The 15,311-nt window shown below is 38.0% G+C and overlaps 1 long non-coding RNA gene and 1 other non-coding gene across 2 annotated transcripts; one reads left to right on the plus strand and one right to left on the minus strand.

Moving 5' to 3' along the window:
- Positions 1-1,109: 1,109 nt before the first annotated feature.
- Positions 1,110-2,389, plus strand: LOC106389733. Its single transcript, XR_001278107.3, has 2 exons — positions 1,110-1,953; positions 2,093-2,389. It is a non-coding gene; the product is annotated as an uncharacterized LOC106389733 (long non-coding RNA).
- Positions 2,390-9,427: 7,038 nt separating this feature from the next.
- LOC125580999 lies at positions 9,428-9,534 on the minus strand. The gene has a single exon (XR_007318710.1). It is a non-coding gene; the product is annotated as a small nucleolar RNA R71 (small nucleolar RNA).
- Positions 9,535-15,311: the final 5,777 nt, after the last annotated feature.

The following is a 15,311-nucleotide window of genomic DNA, read 5'->3' on the forward strand; positions in this document are numbered from 1 at the left end:
AATTTTATCTCCACACCAAAAGTGATACTATCCCACCAAATTTAGTGTAGTGTGAATAGAGTTACACTGTTCATCACACAAAAAAAATATTTTATTACTTTTTATTTAATTATAGATATTGATTATTTTTATTAATTAGTTTAATTTTTAGGTAAAATGAATATATTATAATATTTTTATTTTTATTTGTATTTTCACGTTACTAAAACATTAAACTATTATTGTATGTATAATTTTAATTAATAATATATTTAAATGAGTATTATTATTTACATTAAACTGAAACAAACTAGAAATGTTTTTCATTTTTAAATGTATAAGTTTTAAATTTTGACTAATATTTTAAATAAACAGAAAGATAAATATTTATACATATTAACAATAAACAATAACCTATATATAAACAGAAAGATAAAATTACTAATTTTTATTAAATAAATATGAAAACTAAATGTGATAAATATAATTAGTCAATTATAAACAGTTAATGTATTAAATTACCAAAACTAAAACGTTAATAATTTAAAATATTGTTTAACACCAAAATTGATGTAATTTCAATACTAAATTTGATGTTATAGTTGAAGATGCCCTAAATCCTAATGGTCTAGCGGACAATGAACAAGTAAAACACAAGCTAACTGGATAGACAAGAAGCAGGAGCTTGTCTGGGAGTTAAACATTGCCAAATAAAAATAATATTTTTGATAAACTTTAGATCACGCTCGCTAGATATCGGCTTTCCTAAAATATTACTTCAATTGATTGATACCATTCCCTCACAGCTTTGTGAAAAACTAATCAACCGAAAGCTCAAGCCTCCAAACCACCACCGAAAATAGGAGAATGGAACCAGAAGTAGGAGATCGGCTAAAAATATTTAATTTTTGATAATATGTCCAACAGAAAGTTATATCACTATATTATATTGAAGTTATTTTGCTAAATTTATTTGTATCATACAATGATTTTGTGTTTATATATCAACACTTAACATTTTACGTATATATAAAGTAGGGTTTTCTTTGTTTTTCTTTCTCATGAAGCAATTTAAACAATTGGTGAACCATTGATATCTCATCACCTATATTAATATTTATTAAATTCTTTCATATGTTTTGCTTGATCCAATATCCAAACAATGATTTAATAGTTCATAAATTTTCCTAATCATCTTCTAATTATATGTATCTTTTTCGTGATGAAAAATCATAATCCACAGGTAAAATTATTGGATATTTAATCTGCAATTTAAGTGTACATAAAATATTATTAAATTAAATATGAAATATCATTTGTTATTTTCAACAATTTAAATATATAAACAAAAGTACTGCTTATCTTCTTTTACAAAATATTATAGGTTTTATGAAAATTTGATTATAGGGTGATCAACTGATAATATGAATAAATAAATAATAACTATGTTTAACAAATATATTAAGAGAGTCGAATATATGCAGTATAAAATAATGTCATTTATAGTTATTATGATATGTCAAATAAATTGTAAAATGATGTACAAAGAATAAATTGTAAAATTTAAGAAGTACACTATGAAATATTCTTTAAGTTTTATATTGTAAATATAAAAGTTCGAAGAATGTTGTAATCTAAGCTAAATGAGTTTAGTTATAAGAATTTTTTTTTGTTGAGAAATTGCATCCCCTATACACAGATAACCATGATATTTGCAAAAATGGAAAACTCACTTTTATACTGAGCTGTTTTTCCTTAATAGCCATTCTACCCCTATTCTTCTGAAGCAAAACCTATTCTCTCTTTCTCCCTACTTTTCGTGTCTCTCTTATCTTTTATTTTAACTAATATTTTTCTTTTTATTTTTCTTGTCTATTGACATCCTTCTCTCTCTCCGATACGAAATTCAATTTTTACCCAAAATCCAAGTTTTCATCTTCAGATAAATCGCTCAATCGGTCTCAACTGGTTTTTGTAAGTTCACAGTTCCTCTTTAGTTTATTCTTTGACAGGAAAAGAAAATGTTTTCTCTCTTTTTTTTTCGGTTTCATCTGATCTTTCTTGAAATCTTATATTCTCGGTGTTTTCTCCTTATGTGTTTTGTGGAATCAAGCCTTGCCATCGTGCTCATCCTTGTCGTCGCCATCAACCTCCAGATCCGGCAAAGAGAAAAGTTGATCTCTCCAATGGTGACATTAAATGTTTTTGCACGACAGGTCCCTGATGTTCTGGTTCTTTTCAATTTGACCCCAAACATTTTAGATTTACTGAAACATCCTAGCGAATCAACCCCGAATCTTTAAGTCGTGCTATCTAGCCCTTCCTGTATTTTCACAATAGTACCTCGTTTCTTGATGGCTTTCAAATTGGCCACAACATTAATTACTCAATATATCTTTTGTTTTGGGTTTGTAGTGTTAGCCGGCCATTAATTAGTATATATTACCGGTTAACTATAATAATGTTAAGATAATTAATACATATTACCGGCTAACTATAACAAAGGAAGTCGAGTAAAATCTTAACTAGCTAAACAACATATTTGATCATATGTATTGTGATTTGTTGATGAGTTAATTCTATGTTTAGCCGAACATTTAAATCTAATCATATATTTTTGTGATTTATTAGAGAGTTATTTTTTTGTTTAGCCGAATTGATACATAATAACAACCATCAACTGGCCAAATAGCCGGTAAATATAAATTATATACCAACTAAAATTTAAAATATCCGGGTAAATTAGAATATAACAATGCGAATGTAAAAGTGATAGGAATAAGCTATTTGTATAATTGGTCACTGTTCGCCTCCGGTTACAGCTGCTCAATTACTCCTCACGCGAACCATCGCCGCTGCTAACTCCGGTTTCTAAAACCTTGTAAAGTTGGCCACCACCAACATAGTATCCGTAATTTTCTTGTGGTGTGCCGTCGCTGCGCCAGAGCTCTATCTTCTGTTCATCACCACTTTACCATGAATCGCAGCTTGTATCTCTTGGCTCGAATCAGACCTCTAAAACGAGTCTTTTAATTAGATATTTGGTTGTTTTTTTATTCTTTTGTGGTCTCATTTTCTCTTTCAAGGCGGATAAAGTTCTAATTAAAGGATAAAGTAGTAGAGGAAGATGTTTTCTTGTTTCTCTCTCTTAAAAACCTTCATACGTAAAAGGAAAGAAAGAATAGGGTCACTACAGTCTATTCTCGTTAGGGATGTTAACTACAGGGTTAGGGCTCAACCCTCTTTTGTTTATTATAAACCCAGCCCTATATTAACCCAGCCCTATTTTAATCCTATTATAATCAAGGGTTAGGGCTGGTACCAGGGTTAACTCATTTAATTGAAAAAAATATTTCATTTATTTTTGTTCTTAAATTTTAAAGATAAAACTAGAAAAATTAAAATATGATATGATTCTTTCCGCCAATTTGTTGAGCATCAAATCAAAAGTTTTCCTTCCAAAATCGCAAAATCGAGTTTTTGCTCCACAACTAAGAATAAAGTTTTTCCGTCAAAAAACAAATTTTGTGTTTTTCCGCCAAAACCTAATTTGAGTTTTTCCACCAAAACCACAAAATCAAGTTTTTCCGCCAAAACCGCAAAATCGAGTTTTCCCGCAAAAACCGTAAAATCGAGTTTTCCTGTCAAAACCGGCAAATCGAGTTTTCCCGCCAAAACTATAAAATCGCGTTTTCCCGCCAAAACAGCAAAATCAACTTTTCCGCCGAAACCGCAAAATCTAGTTTTTCCCTTCAAAACCGCAAAATTGAGTTTTCCCGCCAAAACCGCAAAATCGAGTTTTCCCGCCAAAACCGCAAAAAACCAGTTTTCCCGCCGAAACCGGCAAATCGAGTTTTCCCGCCAAAACTACAAAATCGCGTTTTCATGCCGAAACATCAAAAACGAGTTTTCCGCCGAAACCGGCAAATCGGGTTTTCCCGCCCAAACCGCAAAATCGAGTTTTTCCGCCGAAACCGCAAAATCGAGTTTTTCCGCCAAAACCGCAAAATCGAGTTTTTCCGCCAAAACCGCAAAATCGATTTTGATTTTTTGGCGGGAAAACTCGATTTTAAAGTTTTGACGAAAAACTCGATTTTGCGTTTTTGGAGAGAAAACTCGATTTTGTTGTTTTTGTTGACAACTCGATTTTGCGGTTTCGACGGAAAATTTTGTTGTTTAGTTTTAGGCGAGAAAACTCGACTCTAAGTTTCTTTTGGTGAAAAACATTATTAAATATTGTATAATAGTTGTGTGAATCAAAATAAAAGGGTTAGAATTTAAACTCTGGTCCTATTAGGGCTGTTTAAACCCTATTTAAAAAATGAAGGTTAGGGTTACAAATGAGTTTGCAGGGTTAGGGCTAACCCTGTTAGGTTGAGCCCATATTAACATCCCCAATTCTCGTAGATAAAATCTGGGCTTTATGTTTGGGCCATCAGTTTTTCCATTTTTGCAAATTATTTGATCTTTATCTATTTTGTGTGCAAATGGCTCTTTTTTTTTAAGGACTTTCTATTTAAAAACGTAAAGAAAATACAAAAGGCTGCACCCCTAAGCAGACAGCTTTGTGGGCCTTGTCCATTAATACAAACCCATAACCCATAGCTCCACATAATTTAACCACAATATTAAAAGCCCAAATTGATAGACCCAAGTAGAAAGGAAACTGGAACGGTGAAGATCACCATCGAGAGGATCACCGATGCCACAATTGGAAAAAGGAGGAGGAAAGTCGCGGGGAGCTCGTTCTGATCTCAACTATTTTGGACTTGATGTAGGATCCGATTGAGTTGGAGATGGAATCCGGTGGACGATACGTGTTCCTATGCAACCGAGCATTTTGTTCTGACCAGATGTAGTAGATAGTGCTCTGCCACGTGAAGAGAGGGAGGAGCTTTGCATGTCTCGGCCCTGATAGATGATGAAGAGCGGTGAGAGTTTGGTCCCATGATGAGGAGATGGTCAGTCCTGATCGATTTCCAATGTTGTGCCAGACTTGCGAAGAGTAAACACATTCGAAGAAGAGGTGGTTTCGGCTTTCATCAGAAGAATTGCACAAGAGGCATGTAGAGGGAGTGTTTAGACCCCAAGACAGCAGGTGATTCTAGTCGGACAGCAGTTGAGGAGGAATAGCCACGATAAGAAGCTATGCTTAGGGGTTCCTCTCGGGCACCAGACTGTCTTACGCTAGTCTACAAGCGGGTTGTGGTGTTTGATCGCTTTATAGACGGCTCCAGTACTGAAGGTAGTTGATTTCAATCCATTCATTTCCCACATATATTGATCTTCTGCCTCAGTAAGTGTTATAGTTGAGAGGAAAACTTGAATTTGAACTTGTTTCTCCGATCTTTCTGCAGTGAGTAACCAATTTAGTTACAAGAGTTTTCTCTTGAATCCTTATTTATATCTTTTGAGAAACCTTAAACACATGATTTAAAATATACATTTGATCCTAAAAATCTCATTTGTGGTTGTATCAATCACGTGTTTGTAAATCTGGTATCATAGTCATTTCAATCTAAGTTTTTAGTTTTGTTTTTTACGAAGTTAGTGGATCCTCAATATCAGAAATTCTACTAACCTAAGAGTGAGGACATACGAAGAAAATCCACAAAGCCATAATGCTCGAGTGTCTTGAGGCTTAAAAAATTAAGAATATGGGACTTAGTTATGTAGCAAAAATACCTCATAAATTTTTTTATTTATTTTTAACGCTTAATTATATAAGAAATAATTCATGGTTTACTATTACTTTAAGATATATTAAAGATCATAGCCATGTGATCTGTCCTAAATGTGGAGCTACAGAATATATAAACCATACGCATACGATATTCGAATGCCTCCAGTTTTTCAAATTTGGCATTATCGTCTACATCTTCTTCTCCTAGAGGGTTTTTCCTGAGTCACATGTTTACATTAATATAGATTATTATTTTTTGGAAAGAAAAGAGACAATGAAGACATAGAACAAGACATTTATCCATACCCATGGATTTGGTTCATTTGGAAAGCTCGAAATGAAAATCAATTTAGAAGGATTAACAGAAATCTATTGGAGACTGTTAGACATGCTGAGGGAGAATGTAGAGTCTGGCATGAGGCGAATACCGAGGAAGATAGATCTGACAATCAACAAGATCCTCGACCAATAAAAGCAGTATGCTTTAAAAGTATATGCATATGATTGATGGCTCTTAGCGTCATAATTCTCATTTTAATGGTTGTGGTTTGGGTTTGGTGAGACGAATTGGGGAAAATGCAGCTTATGGAAACCATAATCCAAAGGAAAAGAATGTCTCCACTACACGCAGAACGTGAAGCTCTAAAATGGGCAGTAAAATGTATGCTCCATTAATCAACATGCCAACATTTTGAAACAGATTATCAAGATTTTCATAAGGATGATTGACAATCCAAGACCATGACACAATTTATCGACATAACATAAGGAGATAGCATCACTGAATTCCAGAACTCCACGATTGGACTCGAGCTGATAATTTGACGGCAAATTCTTTAGCTAAAGCTGCTATATATTTTTATAAAGGTTTTATGTTTTTTGATTGTTCTGTTCTGGTTTGGTTAATTACCCAAATCATACAATAGTCGTTTTATATAAAAAATTAAGATCATATCATCATGTCTTGGTTTCTGATTTCACTTTAAACCAAAAAAAGTACATGTACTTTGTCTAATCCATCTTCTTTATGAAGAATAACCTCTAACGTTTATCTATATGAAGTAAAATATATGAGTGATGATAATAATTTTTTTTTGTTACCAACTACCATTACTTAATCCATAAAAAGATTTTACTAAACCAACTTCTACTTTACCAAAGTCATAAAACTCATGTTTGGTCCAAACAAACATGTTGCTAAAAAGTCGTTTCTAAAAAACTTGTTTAAACTCATAGTTAGAAATTTGACTCCTCTCCCCCCCCCCCAAAAAAAAACTCTTAGTTAGAAACAACATCTGGTCCCGAAGTTCTGCTCAAGTTAGTCGCAATGGCCATGCTGGTTTTTGCCGTGTCAGTTTTTAAACTCTGGAAGACGACATGTAAAAATCTCACGAGTGCAATGGCTAATTTCTGGTGGAATGCACAAGATAGAATAAATAAGATGCACTGGGTTTCTTGGGAGAGGATGTGCCTTGATAAACAGGATGGTGGCATGGGTTTTAAGGATTTAGAAAAATTCAATCAGGCCCTATTGGCAAAACAAGGGTGGCGTTTGCTTATGGATCCGGAATCTCTGTGTGCAAGGGTGTTAAGAAGAAGATATTATCTGTCCGGCGTCTTCCTGGATGCAAGGCTTGGTTCTAGGCCTTCTTATGCGTGGAGGAGTATATGATATCTTGCATATTTTCATTGTCGTATCCATTCACCCATGTGCATTTTGATCATATAGACTAGGATTTAGCCACGTTTAGGTTGCATTTTGCATACATGAGTCTTTATCAGGTGTTGGAGAGTTCTTGGAGGCATTTGGATGCATTTGGAGCTCAAAAGAAGTGTTTAAAGCAATCAACGGACGAGCAGAGCACCAGAGCGACCTCACCGGAGCGACGCCGTGAAGTCGCTGTGACACACATCCCAGAGCGACCTGGCCAAAGTGACATGGAGAGGTCGCTCGCGTTTCTATCGCGAGACACCCCTCTCAGAGCGACTTGCCAGAGCGACGCTCCGAGGTCGCTCACGTTTCCATGGCGAGACGACACAAAACGAAGCTCGGAGCGACCTCTCAGAGCGACCCACTGAGGTCGCTCCCGAAGGCCGGAGCGACTTGTCGGAGCGACATGCCGAGGTCGCTCAGCGTCTATTTGCCTGTCGAACTCATGTTTTTCTAAGGGCCTTTTGGTCATTTCATTATGCACGTTTTACATTGCCTAGACCTAATTTTTAATACTTTGTAAGCCATTGGAGCCTGGATATCTTTTGTTCTGAAGAAAACCACCAAAAACCTTGGAAATGGGGATCTCTTTGATTCATTGATCACATGTTCAACTGTTGATTTCTATTCTATTATCTGTACTTTCTCTAAATGATTAATCTGAAATCCAATATGGGTTTAAGAGGAATCATGGAGATTAGTGAGTAATCACCTCTTGAATTCATGGGTTAGGGAGATTAAGGGTGATTAGGTTAGTTCTAGGATGTTTTAGTGTAGATCATTCTTGTTCCTTGCTAGTAGAGTATTCATAATGCATCTTCTGAGTTGGCCACTCAAAAGTTGATCAATTGGCATTTCCCACCCAAAAGGTGTTTGATGAAATGCCTGAGACAACTCTCCTAGGCTTTTAGTATACTTTGCCAAAGACATTTGTTGTTAAAGGTGCTAAGATAGCTAATAGACTTGTTAGTAATGATTGCTTTCACATTATTCAACCAAAGACATTTGATGTTTGAGATATGTTAGCAAATGAGCATTCATCTAGACATAGAGCTTGCTTAGAATTGTGTCTAGGCTTAAGGTCGATAGTTTGATTGATCATTTGTCATCCTTAGTTCGATACTTGATCACCCAAGGTCTAATCCCTATGCCTATGAATTCTCTTTTCCCTTAGTCAAGAAAGTATAATTCTGTAATTGCTTTCTAGTATTAGTAGTAGTTTAAAACTCATCTAAATCATTGGTTGCACTTAGATTATGTGAGTACTTGCATTCTCGGTGCTTTGATATCCCTTAGAACTGGTTCGACAATCATTTATACTACAACATTTGTTTTAGAAGCCTTGAAAACTCCTAACATCAAATTGGCGCCGTTGCCAAATTCTGAGTAGATTTGAACATTGAGATTTAGTCACTTACTTGAGACTAAGTCATTTTTATTTTCTTTTGTTACTGATTCTCCTTCTTCACCTCCCTTTCATCTACAGGTGTATGAACTTGCGGAGCAGGGGTCCATCAAACCTAGTTCCAAGAGCAGCAGACATCAGAGCTTTAGAGAGAGAGTGTGCTAGAAAGAGAAGAGAAGAAGAGCAACAGGCTCACTTGCAGATATTGGATACTGATATGGGAGACATACCTCAAAATGATGCGAACGCCAATGGAGCTGACAACGTTCCACCACAGCGAGCAGCTCGACCCATTGGCACTTATGACCGCCCCAACATTCATGGTCATAGATTGGGAATCCGAGCACCCGCCGTGGCAGCCAACAACTTTGAGATCAAATCAGGACTCCTCAACGTGATCGAGAACAACAAGTATCATGGCTTGGCTCTAGAGGACCCATTTGATCACTTGGACAAGTTCGACAGCTACTGTGGGTCGTCAAAAACCATAGGTGTGTCCGAAGATGCCTTAAAGCTCAAGCTATTCCCTTTCTCTTTGGGGGATAAGGCACGTCAGTGGGAGAAGTCTCTACCCAGCGACTCTATCACCACTTGGGATGACTGCAAGAAAGCATTCTTGGAGAAGTTCTTCTCTACTTTAAGAACTGCTAAGCTGAGAAATGAGATTTCCAGCTTTCAACAGAAGAACTTGGAAGGCTTCAGTGAAGCCTGGGAGAGATTCAAGGGCTACCAAGCTCAATGCCCACACCATGGTTTCTCTAAGGAGAGCTTGCTGAGCACATTCTACCGTGGTGCTCTTCCTAAGTACATGGCCAGACTGGATACAACTAGCAATGGGTTCTTCTTGGGGAGAACTGAGGAAGATGCAGAGGAGCTGGTTGACAACATGGTAAAGAGTGATGTAGTCTACAGTGGAGACCACGACAGAGGCAGTCGAACAGATGATAAGCAGACAAGGAAGGAGTTGAAAACTCTACAGGATAAGATAGACATCCTCATTGCTGATAAAGCCACCCAAGAGCAGCTGCACTTTGTTGGTAACTCAAGCCAAGAGACACCACCTGTTATCCATGAGGTTGAGGGTTTGGAAGGTCAGGAAGAGATGTGTTTCATCAACAACAATGGTAGCTGGTACAAAAAACAGCGTAACTTTCAGTACAACAACTACCAACAGAAATCATATCCCAACAACCAACAGAGTGGTTATCCGCCTAGAAACAACCAGCAAAGCAGCTATCAGCCTCAGCAAAACCCCTCGCCTGCTTCCTCTACTCCTCAAGAGAGCAGCACTGATACCTTACTGAAACAAATCTTGGAGTCTCAGACTAGAAGTGAGAAACATGTTGGTTATGAGTTGAAGAACCTTCATTCCAAGATTGATGGGAGCTACAATAAGCTCAACAACAAATTCTCACATCTTGCTTCTACAGTCAACAATTTAGAGAATCAGTTTGCTTCCATGAACACTCACCAGAATCGCCAGCATGGATCTCTACCTGGAAAATCTGACCAAAACCCCAAGGAGGCCAAAGCTATCACCCTTAGGAGTGGTAAGCAGTTACCTCCAATAACCCTCACCAGGGATGCTGAGAAACTAGGTGAGGAGGTGGCCATCAACTTAGATGATGAAGTGGTGATTGTTGATGAGAAAATCAATGATGAAATCTTGTAGAAGATTGTGGAAGCCAAAGGTAAAGGAAAGGTTGGGGAAGAGAAGAAAACAGTGAAAGATGGTGAAGTTGTTGCTCCAGCAAGTGAGAATTCTTTTGTTCCTCCTCCCTATGAACCCAAACTTCCATTCCCTGGTAGATTCAAGAGGCAGCTGCTAGAGAAGTACAAAGCTCTGTTTGAGAAGCAAATGAGTGAAGCTCAGGTTGCAATGCCCATCATCGATGCTTTCATGTTGATTCCTCAATACAACAGGTTCCTGAAAGATGTTGTAGCTGCAAAGAAGAAGGAGATGGAAGGCATGATGATTCTTACCCACGAGTGCAGTGCCATCATTCAGAGGCTTGATGTTCCAGAGAAGTTAGAGGATCCAGGATGCTTCACACTACCTTGTGCTCTTGGACCTATGGTATTTGAGAAATGTCTATGCGATTTGGGAGCTAGTGTCAGCTTGATGCCTTTGTCTGTTGCAAAGAAGCTTGGATTCACTCAGTACAATAAGTGTAAACTCTCTCTGGTGTTAGCTGATCGTTCGGTGAAGTACCCTGTGGGCATCTTAGAGGACCTCCCTGTGAAGATTGGAAGGTATGAGATACCTACAGATTTTGTGGTGCATGAGATGGGTAACTACCCTCAAGACCCATTGATTCTAGGAAGGCCATTCTTAGCTACAGCAGGAGCTATTGTTAATGTGAAGGAAGGCACGATTGATCTCCATTTGGGTAAAGAGAACATCCTCCACTTTGACATCAAGGAGAAAATGAGAAAACCAACTGTGTTCGGGCAAGCCTTCTAGATTGAAGAGATGGGCACTCCTGCTGATGAGGACCTTGAAGAGTTACCACCTCAGGACGACGAGGAGGGAGCATCTCCCTCTACTCATTCCCCATAGAAGGTAACCCACTACTTTCCCTTGTATATACCATTTCGTTTTTGCATATTAGTTTTCTCTTTTTGGGTATCTCTCTCTCCTTGACAACACAGAGACTGTGTCATTTAAGTTTGGGGGAGGTACCAAGTATTTGATCATGTTTGCTTTGATGTTGTTTCATTGAATCATGCATTGCATACCTATTTGCATAAAAAAAAATTTGAAAAAAAAAATCATTTAGTTTGCATCATTTGCATTTCTAGGAGAGTCTAGAGCATATAGGTTGCATTTACTTGCATTGGGAGCAATGATTTGAAATTCCTTGTAAAGAACATTACTTTGCACCTGAGCAGCTTATGCACCTTTCAAAAAGACTTGTATGCTTCGACCCTTGAAAACTCTTCCTGAAACTTGTTGATTGCTGAAACTCAACCTTTGAAGCCAACTACAACCTTGTTTGAACTGAACGAACTTAATGCTTCTTGCTTGTGGTCCCTTGTGTACTTAGTCATGGATATACACACTTGAGTTGTCACATCCTTTATGCCAATCTTTTTGACAAACTCGAGTGGTACACCATTCCCAAAACTCTTCCCTCCTTTTGAGCTTTCATTATTTGATGAGTGAGGCCCTTTTCGGAAAGCTTTACATGTGCATAATGTTGAGAGTATCGGGAACGACAATGCTTGGTCTTCATTCTTGCTAGATTATGCACTCTATTGTCTAGCTATAGGTGGGGGTGAGTGTTGTGACTATGGTTTGGAAGCATGAAAAGTTCGAAGGAAAAGAATAGACTCTTTGTGTTTAAATGGATAATCTTATTGAAATTAATAGATAAACGTCTAGCTCGAGTTTATGAAAAGTCTTGGCCCCCGAAAAAAAAAAGAATATAAAAGAGAAGAAAAAAAAAAAAGGGGGGGGGCTAGCAAAGTTGTTTAGAGCTAAGATTTGTTTAGAAGTTGAGAAAATCCTTTATAGATTTCAAAGAAAAAGAGTTTTATGTGCAAAGTGTTCTTGGGATCTTTTGGTGTGAGATGGGAGTTGGGTTTGACATTGGGAAGTGATTGTGTAACTTGTATGTTTGGGAAAAAGGTAGAACAGTGAAGATTGAGCATTGTATGCATGAGTTGGTCCCTTTCTTAGATATATTATGTGCAATGTCAAGGCTACTTGTTTTGAGAGTAAGCCACTTTAAAAGATCATGGATATTGAACCTCTTGACCCACTTGAATAAAAGCCATCCCTTACTCAACCAAATGATTTGGACCAATTGACCATTTGCAAGAATTCACTTAATGTTTTATGCTAAATGAATGTGAGAGTTGGTTGATTTGAATGTGTGGATGTTTGATGATGAGTATAAGGGCAAAAGGAGTTGAGATAGGCCTAGAGAAGCTAGAGTGTAATAAGAGAGTGTGCTCATGTTGGATTAGATGTTGAATTGAGTGCTAGTTGTGTTTCTTTTGGCTATGAGCTCCCACCTTCAAACCTCTCTCCCTATGAGTTCTAGAAAGTTCACTTGTGGACAAGTAAAAGAGCAAGTTTTGGGGAGTTGATATCTTGCATATTTCCATTGTCTTATCCATTCACCCATGTGCATTTTGATCATATAGACTAGGATTTAGCCACGTTTAGGTTGCATTTTGCATACATGAGTCTTTATCAGGTGTTGGAGTACCACATGGAGTTCTTGGAGGCATTTGGGTGCATTTGGAGCTTAAAAGAAGTGTTTAAAGCGATCAACGGACGAGCAGAGCACCAGAGCGACCTCACCGGAGCGACGCCGTGAAGTCGCTGTGACACACATCCCGGAGCGACCTGGCCAAAGCGACATGGAGAGGTCGCTCGCGTTTCTATCGCGAGACATCCCTCTCAGAGCGACTTGCCAGAGCGACGCCCCGACGCTCCGGGTCGCTCGCGTTTCCATGGCGAGACGACAAAAAACGAAGCCCGGAGCAACCTCTCAGAGCGACCCACTGAGGTCGCTCCCGAAGGCCGGAGCGACTTGTCGGAGCGACATGCCGAGGTCGCTCCGCGTTTATTTGCCTGTCGAACTCATGTTTTTCTAAGGGCCTTTTGGTCATTTCATTATGCACGTTTTACATTGCCTAAACCTAAGTTTTAATACTTTGTAAGCCATTGGAGCCTGGATATCTTTTGTTCTAAAGAAAACCACCAAAAACCTTGGAAAAGGGGATCTCTTTGATTCATTGATCACATGTTCTACTGTTGATTTCTATTCTATTATCTGTACTTTCTCTAAATGATTAATCTGAAATCCAATATGGGTTTAAGAGGAATCATGGAGATTAGTGAGTAATCACCTCTTGAATTCATGGGTTAGGGAGATTAAGGGTGATTAGGTTAGTTCTAGGATGTTTTAGTGTAGATCATTCTTGTTCATTGCTAGTAGAGTATTCATAATGCATCTTCTGAGTTGGCCACTCAAAAGTTGATCAATAGGTATTTTCCACCCAAAAGGTGTTTGATGAAATGCCTGAGACAACTCTCCTAGGCTTTTAGTATACTTTGCCAAAGACATTTGTTGTTAAAGGTGCTAAGATAACTAATAGACTTGTTAGTAATGATTGCTTTCACATTATTCAACCAAAGACATTTGATGTTTGAGATATGTTAGCAAATGAGCATTCATCTAGACATAGAGCTTGCTTAGAATTGTGTCTAGGCTTAAGGTCGATAGTTTGATTGATCATTTGCCATCCTTAGTTCGATACTTGATCACCCAAGGTCTAATCCCTATGTCCATGAGTTCTCTTTTCCCTTAGTCAAGAAAGTATCATTCTGTAATTGCTTTCTAGTATTAGTAGTAGTTTAAAACTCATCTAAATCATTGGTTGCACTTAGATTAAGTGAGTACTTGCATTCTCGGTGCTTTGATATCCCTCAGAACTGGTTCGACAATCATTTATACTACAACATTTGTTTTAGGAGCCTTTAAAACTCTTAACATCAGTATATTATTTGGAAGGGAGTTGCTGGTGAAAGGCCTACGACGGAATGTTGGATCGGGGGAGAGTATCAATGTATGGATGGACAAATGGCTTTTTGTTGCGGAACCAATGGCTCTAATGAGGAAACATACTTTTTAATCTTGATCTTAGGGTTTGTGATCTTATTAACCCACAAACTAGAGCCTGGGATCGAGGGAAGCTGGAGGAAGTTTTTTTCCCTAGTGATATCGAGATAGTTCTAAAAATGAAGCCTGCTGTTGGAAAGGAGGATTCGTATGAGTGGGTTCATAACAGATGGGGAGCTTAATCTGTGAAATCGGGGTACTGGTTGGCATGTTCTTTGGATCATTCTGAAGTGCGAGTGGCGGCTCAGAGTAAACCATCACTAAATGATATGCGTAGTCAAGTGTGGAAGGTGAACACTGCTCCAAAAATCAATTTTTTTTATGTGGAGGGCTCTTTCAAATGCTCTAGCGGTTTCAGAGGAGTGTATAGCACGAGGGATGAAGGTGGATCCCCGATGTCAAAGATGTGGGGAAGGAGAGTCCATTAATCACGTTTTATGCACATGTCCTGCTGCTAGACTGGTGTGGGCGACGTCAGGCTTTCCCTTTCCGCAAAGAGGTTTTGAACATAGATCTTTATACGAAAATTTTAGCTATTTGTTGGATACTGGAAAAGATTCTTGAGTGCCAAAGGATGTTAGTTGCAGCTTCCCGTGGATATTATGGATGTTGTGGAAGAACAAGAATGAATTTACTTTCGAAGGAAAAGAATATGAGGCAGAAGATACGGTCACAAAATGTCTTGAGGAGTCCAGGCGTTGGACTGAGGTTGTGGCAGCAGCGAAAGTGGAAACTGGTGCTAGGAATCAGAGACCTAGGGATGGTAAGGCATGGACAGTACCAGAGAATGGAAGAGTGAAATGCAATATTGGAATCTCATGGTCTAAAGCAACATGTATGGTTGGTTTGGGTTGGATTGTAAGAAATAGTGAAGGCGATACTATGCTCCATAGCAGA

The sequence above is a fragment of the Brassica napus genome, chromosome C1 (assembly GCF_020379485.1).
Source record: "Brassica napus cultivar Da-Ae chromosome C1, Da-Ae, whole genome shotgun sequence".
NCBI classification, from domain to species: Eukaryota; Viridiplantae; Streptophyta; class Magnoliopsida; order Brassicales; family Brassicaceae; genus Brassica; species Brassica napus.